Here is a 10,965-nt window from a genome sequence, read left to right on the forward strand (position 1 = left end):
ATGTTTTTGTGGAACACACACATTATACAAATAACATCTAACACACGTTTTACAATTTTCATTTGGAGATAGAGCATTTTTTTTTATTCCACTATGATGTCACGACCAACTGACTGATCCATTTTGAAGGGCCTGACTAGTCGACTTAAAAAAAAAAAAAATCACCAAAAAAGCCCATCCCTACTTCGTTAACATCCCAGCGTCAGGGCATGTTCACACTGGCACCATTTGGTCTGCTTTAAATGAAACCTGGCCCACTTCCATGGATAGTGTGGTTCAATTAGAGAAGTCTGAATGCTCATTCACTCTCTGGTGCGGCCCAAAGAAGCACATTCTGGTCCACTTGAAAGCAGTGGTCTTTGTTCACTAGCGAGTGACCCCTGGTGCTGTACTTCTGCAGTGTGAAAACAAATGGACCATCAGGTGAGATGGTCCACGGTCCAAACAGCGGAAGTGACGTAGAGAAAGTCATAGAGCAACATGTCAGATAGCTTGCTGCCTCTCCTGCTCAAACTGGATAGATTCTGGTGAAAACTGCACCAAATTAAAGATAAAAATCCCCAGACTACATTGCTCCATTCCTTACTTGTGGTGAACAAGCTGTTTTGGGCCCTAGCCAATTGATGTGCTAGATTTTCTTCTCTCTCCTTTGACGGTGGTCCTGTCGGGACATTGCTCCTAATGAGTGGTTGTTGTAACTTCGTGACATTGTCCAGGTGGTTGGGTACGCTTGAGTAAAGTGCAGTGTGACAACAAACCAAACCAAATGAAAGTGTGTAATTTTCCTGAAATCCCCGCCCAATCAAACCCCAGACCTTCTTGGTGTGAACGTTTCATTACCGACCCTTATCTGTAGCAATACTCTTAAATAAGAAAAGTCTAAAAGACATTTTTTTTTCTTAACGACTGCAGATTAAAATTATTCTGGAGTCCTCTTCATTCATAATTTTAAAAAAACAATAAAATCAAAAGCATTTTCAAATTCTTTTACCATCTCAAGCAGAGACCGGGGCATGTGGGCGGTGATATTGTAACCACTGTATTTATATGCTCCTCTGATTACCATGTTTAAAAAATGCTAAAAGGCCATCTAAAACACAAACTCTTGGGAAATCATTTCAGTAAATCATCAGCTGATTTGTATCAGAAACATGGCCAGATGCAAACTGTAACCACACCACGCAAATCCTCTGCCTTAATCTATCATTCAACAATGACGGGACCAAAACAAAGCAACATTCTACACAGAGATCAGGCAAAATCGTTCCTCAGCTGACAAACAAGTGTCAAAGTATCCCCAATTCACTTCTCATAGGTTTCCTGTGCTCTGTGATATCATGAGGCGTTTCCTGTACCTTTGAAGTGCGACTCATGACTCAACCATGTAGAAACTACTCTGAAGTGTATTGCGAAGCAAATAAAGGGAGGAAGTGCATGGGGCTTTCTGCTGAGGGAAGATATATTGTCCTCATCAGTGATTCATCTTATCACAATAACATCAGCAGGCTTAAATATCTCTGAATGGAGAAAATAAGCTCAGCTTCACACCAGCTGCACTGCTTCCTCTGTACTTCCCCATGCTGGCCTGAGAATGAAGCGCATCAATGATCTGAACACAGGTGTGAGATGGCCGACTGATCAGACACTAAAAGTAACCAGGTAGAGACCCAGATATAAGACATAACTTAACAAAAGGTTTGCATATTTTTTTAAACAACCAACTTCTTGCTTGAGTGGAAATTGTGTGTCTGGAGTCAGATATCAGTTTGTTATTTAAAAAAAAAAAAGAACAAGTAAGTTTTCACTGAATAATCTGATATTGTAAAAATAACCAGAGGTTAGGAAAATCAACTATTGAGAAAAAAAAATTAAAGAGTCCAATTTTGTCCCAATAATGGGTCATTTAGTCAGATATGTGAAAAGTGGAACTGATGGCATATTTAGACAGCTGCTAAAGTTTAACATACTGTCTACATAAGAGACCCACAGCAAGCATCTGAGTAGCACCAGCAGCTCCGGTGCTCCGTTTCTCTACACAGGAGGCATTCAGGTAAGGCACTAATAAAACAAGTGAGTGCTAAATGTGCCTTAAAGGTGTGAAATCAATAATAAAAAAAAATACTTAAACATTTAACTAACAACCAACTCAAAAATTAGATCCCAAGTTCAGTATCACTCGCATGAAAAGTTTCAGCAGCATTAAAGCATCTGTTTCTGAGCTCCTCTTCATGATTCTGCTCAAAGAGGAAGTGACCAACTGTTTCCCTCAGCAAACACTTCTCCTTTTCCTCATTAATTCAAATCAGCTCTTCCAAAACACAGACTGATGTCATCAAGCTGACCTGTCATTTAAAGTAAGCTGATTAGTCTGGGATGCAGCACAATGTGAGCCAACTCTTAGTCACACAAGTAGTAAAGCAGTAACGTCTGCAGAGGTACCAAGAGGCCACACCACTGCAGTTCTGACTGATTCAGCTATCGGACACAGATTACATTAAGATACACAATAAGACTAATCCAGACAAACACCAGAATAGACCCTCTACCATTGCTGAGGTGGCATTTCTGTGCATACAGAGCAGAACAGATGGGAATTGGACTTTTTTCTTAATATGAAGGAAATCTGAAAGACGTTACGCAGTTCTTGAATGTTCAAACAGCAGTGGAACACTTTAAAGGTTGTTCAAGGTGAATGAGAAGAACACAGAGCTTCACTTGATGAAAAATGCTGTTATTTGTGTCTGGCTGTGGGACATGGAGGCAGATGTTGACACTTTGTCTTCTGATGGCATTTATATTTGCATCATGGAGGAACACCAGACATACAGAGGGCAGAGAAAGGACACGCTGTTATGACAAAAGGAAACACTGAGTATTATTTCCGACAACAAGCACAGTCACGTTTGGCCAACAGTTTTCAATCCAACACTAAATTGTACCTTTTCTTGTTGCCGTCCAGCTGAATGTGACACAATGGGCAACATTTGTTATGCTAGTTAATGCTAATGGGCTACAGACAAGGGGCTATAGTGTTGCTAAGAGTTAATGTCTAATTTGAGAGATATTATTCAGCGTTTCAATGTAAAGTTATTTGCAACACTGTGACCAGAAAATGAAAATCATTCAGTCAGTAACAAATAGATCACCTACACGGTATCCTGCAGCTTAAACTAGTTATAACTAAGTCAAAAATCTGACTAAATAGAAAAAAATTCAGCCTTTGCAAAAATTTGAAGCCATTTCTTTACCAACATTTGAAAAATTTACATGATTTATGTTTTAAATTCCAGTGTGGATTGTATTTTATTAAAAGCGGTTTCTGTCAGATGAATCATAGTTGATGCACTGACGTCTAACTAATAAAAAACAGAGTGAATTTGAGGTCTCCAGGTAAAATACCCTTTTCAGTAACTGTAGACCCCCATCTAACATCATGAGTCCAGAAATTCCATGCTGCTGTCCATGTTGGCAGGCTACAGTAGATATAAAGTAAGTAGGACTCGCCATCTCAGTATCGGCGGCACTGCAAGATGGCGCAACACACAAAACGGCCACCGAATTTGTCTAGAAAGAAAAACTATTTTAAAGTGCACAATCGTCAAAAGAGGAAAAAAAAAATCGGAATGAATTGATATAGTAAATAATCTGAACACCACAGGTCCTGCAGCAACACTTAATCAGGAGCTTAAACTGTGAAGCTGCCGGAGATTGCAGTTTCTTTAAGAGTTTAAAAAGTTGGATCATCGCTTTCCTTTTGTCAAGAAGTTCCCTGAAGGAATTCTCTGTGGGTGCAGTGAAACACTGTGGCATGCATCAGGCTTGCAGCTCTCCTCACTGCTGACATTGTGCAGCCAGACAGAGGGTGTGGCGGCAAGAGCCTCCCGCTCGTCAAGGAGCTGTCCAGCCGCTGCCCAGATGGAGAGGCCTAGCTGAGTTTGTGCCCAAGATTTCAGCCACAATAGCACTATTCTGCAGGGCAGCGTGATGGCTTGAGAGGGACGGAATGTGAGAGTGATGATACTGTCACGTCACAACAGGTGAGGCACACAGAAGACAAGACAGGAATGAAGGAGTGGCTCAAAATACTTGATGACCTTTGTTTTTTTAGGACAGATTTATTTTTTCCCCACATAAATAACAAGAAATGACCCAAAATTGTGCACAAATAGCAGAGCTGAAACAAGTAGTTTATTGACAAAACAGTCAAACTAAATTTTTATGAGCAATTATTTTGACACAGAACTGATCAATTTAATCGTCTGTAAAGGAAATATACTGATAATTTTTCATTTTTACCAGCCCGTAACATTTCCTGGCATGTGAAGAAAGAAAATATACAGTTCTGAAATTTTATGCATCAGAATATAATATATATAAATGTCCGGTCCTTTCATAGTCTTAAAGTGAGGATAAAAACCTCAGATACGCAACAGTGCATTACACAGTTTCTTTATTTATGGTATACAACAGTAATAGGCTAAATGTAGGAGCCGTGCAAAGTAAAAAAAAAAAATAATAATAATAAAAAAAACCTAACTAAATATATGACATGATTAAACAATCTGTAGAACCACATTAGCAACCATGTCCTAAAGTAATTGTTTTCTGAATGACATTATCATTTTCACATCACTACAGGAATTTTGGTCCGCTCTGCTCTCTGAAATTCCCGCCACAGTATTTCAGTCAGCCTGAGGTCTGGATTTCTGGGTCAGTGCAACACCTTGATTCTTTTCTTCATCAACCATTGTGGTGTAGATTTGCTGCTGTGCTTTGGATCATTGTCCTGTTGCATGACCCAATTTCAGGCAAGCTTAAGCTGTCAGACAGATGGCTTCACATTTGATTCTATATCTTTATCTATAGAGAAGTTCATGGTTGACATGGTCACTGACTCTTTTGCTCCAAAGGAAGCCAAAATCATCACCCCCTCCACTACCATGCTTGACAGTTGGTATGAGGTACGGATATGCTGCGTTTAGTTTTCACTCAATGTTGCGCCGAGCATTCTTGCCAGATAAATCCACTTTGGTCCCATATGACCAAAGGATATTGTTCCAGAAATCTTGTGGTTTGTTCAAAAAGCCCCAAAAGAGACCTTCTCCCAACAATTCCTCCAAACATGCTATCCTTGTTTAGCTTTTTTTTCACTTGTATAGTGATGGATTTAACATTTCAAGTTCTAAATGAGGCCTGCAGAGTCTGAGATGCGGCTCTTTCTCTGAGAAGTGAACCGTCTGAGCTTGGAGGGGATGTTCTGGGATTTCCACCTTAGGGAAGACTTACAGCCATCTTGAATGTTTTCTCACAGCAGAACAATTGACTTTAAGCTGTTTGGAAATGGCTTTATAACCACTGTTGTTTTCGTCAGCAATGATGATGACAAATTTATTTCGTTGACGAACCTTTTTTCATGACGATAACGAGACAATGACGAGCTAAAAATGGCTCTTTGATGACAATGACGAGGCGAAAATGTTCAAGGGCTGGGCATTAAAAATGGCCGACATTTCTGCCTGCTGTCAGCGCAATCTGGTAGTCAGCAATGCTGCTGCACTTTGGCCACACCCACCACCAGACGTGCAGCTTCCACACAGACAAGCAGTTTATTCATTCATAGATAAATTATGGCGGTAGTGTCAACGAAGGGGTTTCGCGGAGGCGACGAAATGATATATGGACAAATTTTAACATTAATCCATCATAATTTCACTGTCAGACCAGGTCAAGTTGAGCACGTGTTCCTCGTCCTTTGTTCATATTTTGGGCATGTGTATGTTTAGGGTAGAGTATTGCACTTCAGAAAATTCTCTGAAATAAAGCCACAGTTACCAAAGTAAGGATGTTGTTGGTCTTTGCTTTTTAGGAGTAATTGATTCCACAGTTAGCACTTTATCTGTGCAATGCATAACCCGAAGTAGATCAGAAAGTATTTACTGTTGGTTGGGAAACCTTCTAAGTCTAAAACCATACCTTTTAGTTTTGTAATAACTGATGAAAATAACCAAACAACAAGCTCACAATGTGCTGCTATATGTTGAACTTACAGTTTAGCTATTTTCTTGTGACATTTTTGTATGATGAAGTACAGCATCAATTAATGAAAACGATGAAATATAGAAATAAAAAGGTTTCAGCCCAACAGCAGTTAAGTATCACGGCAGCATTGCATCCCTGTTGATGGGAAAGTCTCGGCTAAAGCTATCAGTCTGGTACAGGATCTGGTTATTGTGTAAAAGCATTAAGGTTAACTTGTTTTACGAATTGCAATACTTGTTATAACCTGTCAACCTTGATTCCACTTTTTTTTTTTTATACGTATTATTGACCTAAATTAATTTGTTAAAAGACTAATACTTTTTTTATTTGACTAAAACTAGACTAAAACCTTTTTGAGTTTTTATTGACTAAGACTGGACTAAAACTATCAAACTTAGAAATGAATAAAACGTGAATAAAACTAATAAACATTTTCATCCTGAAGACTAAAACTGAGATGCCTGCCAAAAACAACACTGTTTACAACCCATCCCAGAATGATGGGCAGAAATTATTGCTTCTGTAGGACCAATAACTTTATTCTTTTACAAAAACTTGAATACTCCTGACAAGCAAACTGCTAAATATTTCTGCTTTTGAAATGGTCATTATTACTGCTGCTGCTCAAGTTTATAAAGTGATTTTATAAAGTGATTTTGATTAGCAGTACCTGGCTGTAGCAAGAATTACTTTATTATCATTATTCCTTTACACATATAAGCCTTACAATTATAAGTGTACTTTCTTTTTCACATGACTATGTAGGTTTTGGGTAGTTAAGAGTTTATGAAGACATAAATATGGCTTTCTGGAAACTGCCTTTTTTTTTTTTTATTGTATCTTGCATTTTATGTACCGTGCAAATGGAAATATACAGAAAAAAACAATTAAATAAAAAGTATTCAAGATTCCTTATAGCCCTAACGTATTTGTAGTTAACAGTACTTGCTTTACAGCAGCAGTAATAATCTGATTTGGGAGTGTAGCAATCAATCATATCCCTAACAGAAGTCAGCCCAAACAACAGTTGTGTCTGATATTCACACAGACTGTCCTCATCACCTCTCAGCAGAGACAATGAAACTACTGTGCAATCATACACAAGTGTGTGCAGTACTAGTATATGATGCTTCCTAACTGGTTTCAAATGAGGAAGCAGTGCAGGTGCAATGCAGCTCTACTGTCAGTTTCACTTTCCATCACTCTTCCTATACTAGTAGACCGTGGCATGATTTCGCCACTTTACTTCTTGCAAGGTCCACAATAAAAATGCATTACTCAGAAAGTACATGCATCTAATCAGACACCATGCTGTGTGCACAGACACGTGCTTCTTGCAGTTCTATCCTTTTCACAGCTAGTAACACTGGCTGCAGAAACACAGACAACCATGAAGCAAATAAAGCTGGATGCATCCATGCAGAGTGACGGTGCTATTCAGCCTATCTTGCAGGGTACATTTTATACCATCTGTGATGCCCTGTTGCTCCTGAGTATCAGTACAGTGTTAAGCTGTGCACCGGGGTCACCAATAAATCCCTTCTCTGTTATTTCACTCGCTGATTAAAAAAATAAATGAAGATATAAGTCAGGAGAGGAAAGAACAAGCTAAACACGGCCATTGTGTCAAGGTCAGCAGGGCCTTGGAGAGGTTTCAAATGTGCAATGAGATGGTCAGTGTACAGACAGAGGAGCCATTACTTCCCTGCTGAGCGCATAAGCCAGCCTCAAAGCTTAACATGAAACAGTAAAACAGCTCAGCCTCTTGTAGCTTTACAGATCGACCAGACAGCCCCCTCCCCAACCAGCCCTCTAACCCCCTGATACACTTATCACTAATTAGGAGAGAGCCAACACAGCTTCTCCTGCGGACTGTCACCCCAGCCCCTGTTAAGCTGCACCTTAACTGGACTATTTCATTCTAGCCATCAATCTAGAGGGAGATACTGCAAAGAGAACAAAGTGGTCATTGGTTTCATCTGTGATCCTTCAGCCACCTTGCTAGAGAGTTTAGTTTAGTGGACTGGCACTTCACACAAAAATATGCGCTTCATGGAAATATTGCATGTTTTGCAGATATAATTTACAACACACATAATGAAAGAAAAAAAAAAAAAAAAAGGTGTGATTAAACTTGTTCTTTGCACCAAGACACAGGGTGCCATGTTGGAGATCTTAGCATCCTGGCAGAAGACACAGTAAACAGATTCCAAACATGTTGCAGTCTGGTTCACCAAATTCCTCTGGGGATAATGAATGCCAAGGCCTCACACCACAAGATTTATCAGAAAGGACAACCCAAGCGGCCATCATCAGCACCGTGCACTCACTTGACTAGCATGTGTGTTTTTCTTCTTGAGCCTGCATCATCATTTCGTTCTACAGTACATCTGTGATGTAATTTGCTTGAATGACAATAAAAGTGATGTATGGGAGCAAATGAACAAGTATCATCTCCAAACCATCACATGCCATGCTAAGAATTTTGGAGCTTGAACCAACCAAGAAATGTGGAAAATGTCTTTCTTTTCAGTCAGACGCTAAACTGGCCACCATTCTTCTTCAGATTCTAATGCAAAAACTCTTCATTGGTCAAACCTGCAGAGGTAATCGGTTATTAAAATAGGCAACAAGATCTGGACAGATGATATTATAGATTATGAGCTACCACAACACGCTAACGTGTCAGATAACAAGCACAGACACTGAGATAATACACTAATTATAAGATTTGTTCCCTGAGAACAACCCAGGGCTAAGATTGAAACTGATTAGGTGTGTTACAAAGCAGAGCAGGCACATGCTCTTCAACTAAACTGCATGGGAATACTACGCAGAGTAACATTACACCACAGACACACTTTTTCTCAGTCTTGCCATGGCTTGCAGAGGTATGCACATTTCAACATTTCAGTTACGTTAAAGCACCGAGGAGCTAAACAATGCAAAAGCTGCTGGAAGGTCAGGGTTCTTGGTATATTTCATAAATGTACACAGCTTATTATCATGCATGGCACATGCACTAATTTGAAAACATTTGTGTTTACAGCATCTTCCCAATCTATCTTTGAGCGAAAACTGGACTTATACCACTTCAGTTCTATAAAGTGACTTTTGTGCACTGTGCTCCTTCTGCACAATTGCTTGAAGTTATATTCCCCTAAAACCAAAGACCATTTATAAACCTTCCAGTGATGTTAGACATCTTATAATAAAGCATGATCAGTGGAGAGATACGGATCAATGTTTCTCCCATGCAATGAGATGAACCTCAGCTCGATCCTTGTCCTAGTGCAGCTGAGGCTAAAATAACCGGGTCCATTATCGGACACGGTGATTCTGTTGTCTCTTCTCATTCTCAATTCCCAGCACACTGCTAAACAATATCAAAACGAGCTAACCACATTATTCGCACATGTCTGGTATACAGAAGGTCTTTTCTTGTTCAATGTCACACTAGCTAAACCTCTACAATAAGTTACACCCCCTTTTCACTCAAAACAAAACATTCCTATTAAAACACCATGCTTGACTGCTTTTCGACGTACTGACTCCCAATTTTATCTGTGGTTTTCAGTGAAATCCTGTATCACACTGTGTGAACAGAGAGGACAGTCCAAGAAAAATGTCAGCATCATAAGACAACCACCAATGTGTCCGACTATGGAACCAGATAAAAGAAAATGGGGTGACTCGGTGATTTGGGACACAGCCACCACTGACAGAACTAAACATAAAATAAGCAAACAACGCAGACATAATTCTAACAGATTATCTCATTATGTGTTTTATATCCTACAATTAAGCCCAAACTCTGTATTGAGGAGCATATGATAAAATATTGTAACACCTAGCATAACGCTAAACTGTGTCCGGTAATGGATCACTTGACGTTATATTGCAGCTAACGCTAACACTTAGCCTGGTTTAACGTTAGCTTTACACAGCAGCACCTGGTAATAAAGCAATTCCATGCTGTTGGTGAATGTAAACTGCAAACCAAAACCGAGCCTAAAAAAACTAGCAATGGCATTTCCCTCCGGTGGGCTGTCCTGGACCTCCACTTGCTAAAACATTGCAGCGGCGGCAGCAACAACCCCGAGACAAAACACTCATTGCGCTGTGGCCAACTCACCTAAAAGATACCACTGTAGTGTCGACCAGATGTTGCTGCAAATTAGCGATGAAGGCCCATGAGGATAACTCCTGCGGCTAGGGACATCCAGATTTTGCGGTGGTAATATCGGACAATCCCAAACGTGGCTCTCCTTTGACGGTTGTCTGATCTCTGACTGCATATGTGTGTATGTTTGCGTGTAAGTGGAGGAGCACCAGTTAGCAAGGCCTTCTGCTGGAAGGAAATGGTCTCCGCTCAATCAATGGAGAGCGCATGCGCAGAGAAACAGCACAGCCAGAGGGGCCAACGGTCTGTGAGCACAGCCGTGTGGCCAACAGGTAAGACTGTCAACTGATGGCAGACTTGTTACACTGGGAGGTACGTTTCAAATCAGGATGTACATCTTGTATAAAAGCCTTTTGTGTTTTGAATGAATGAATGAATGAATGAATGAATGAATGAATGAAATGTCTTCACCTATTATTATGGAAAGCCTTAAACAATTAAGTGTCTGATAGAAAAAAAAAAAATGTTTACACATAACCCCTTGCCACAGTGACCTCCAACATATCTCCTCTCATTTGGACACTGGAGACTATCTGCTTCTCCATCCTGTTTGTCTGCAGCAGTAAGGTTAAAATGAAGCTGGACAGATTGAACGTGAAGGCTAGAGATTAGTCATCCTCAGGGTCCTGAAGGATTGCATAGACTAGCTACACGGAATTATGCAGCCCTTAATCAACCTCACTAAAGAGAGGTGTGTCTGAGCAAGTAGTCCACTGTGTTGGGCCACAATAGGGGGCTGTATT

General features: G+C 40.0%; 1 protein-coding gene across 1 annotated transcript in view; it reads right to left on the minus strand.

Moving 5' to 3' along the window:
• Positions 1-10,417, minus strand: part of LOC121642954 (tyrosine-protein kinase CSK) — a 50,562-nt gene extending 40,145 nt beyond the window's left edge. The window contains exon 1 of the mRNA XM_041990044.1: positions 10,175-10,417. The gene's annotated coding sequence lies outside the window, so the exon portion shown is untranslated. The remainder of the gene's footprint in view (positions 1-10,174) is intronic.
• Between the last annotated feature and the right edge of the window lie 548 nt (positions 10,418-10,965).

The sequence above is a fragment of the Melanotaenia boesemani genome, chromosome 1 (assembly GCF_017639745.1).
Source record: "Melanotaenia boesemani isolate fMelBoe1 chromosome 1, fMelBoe1.pri, whole genome shotgun sequence".
NCBI classification, from domain to species: domain Eukaryota; kingdom Metazoa; phylum Chordata; class Actinopteri; order Atheriniformes; family Melanotaeniidae; genus Melanotaenia; species Melanotaenia boesemani.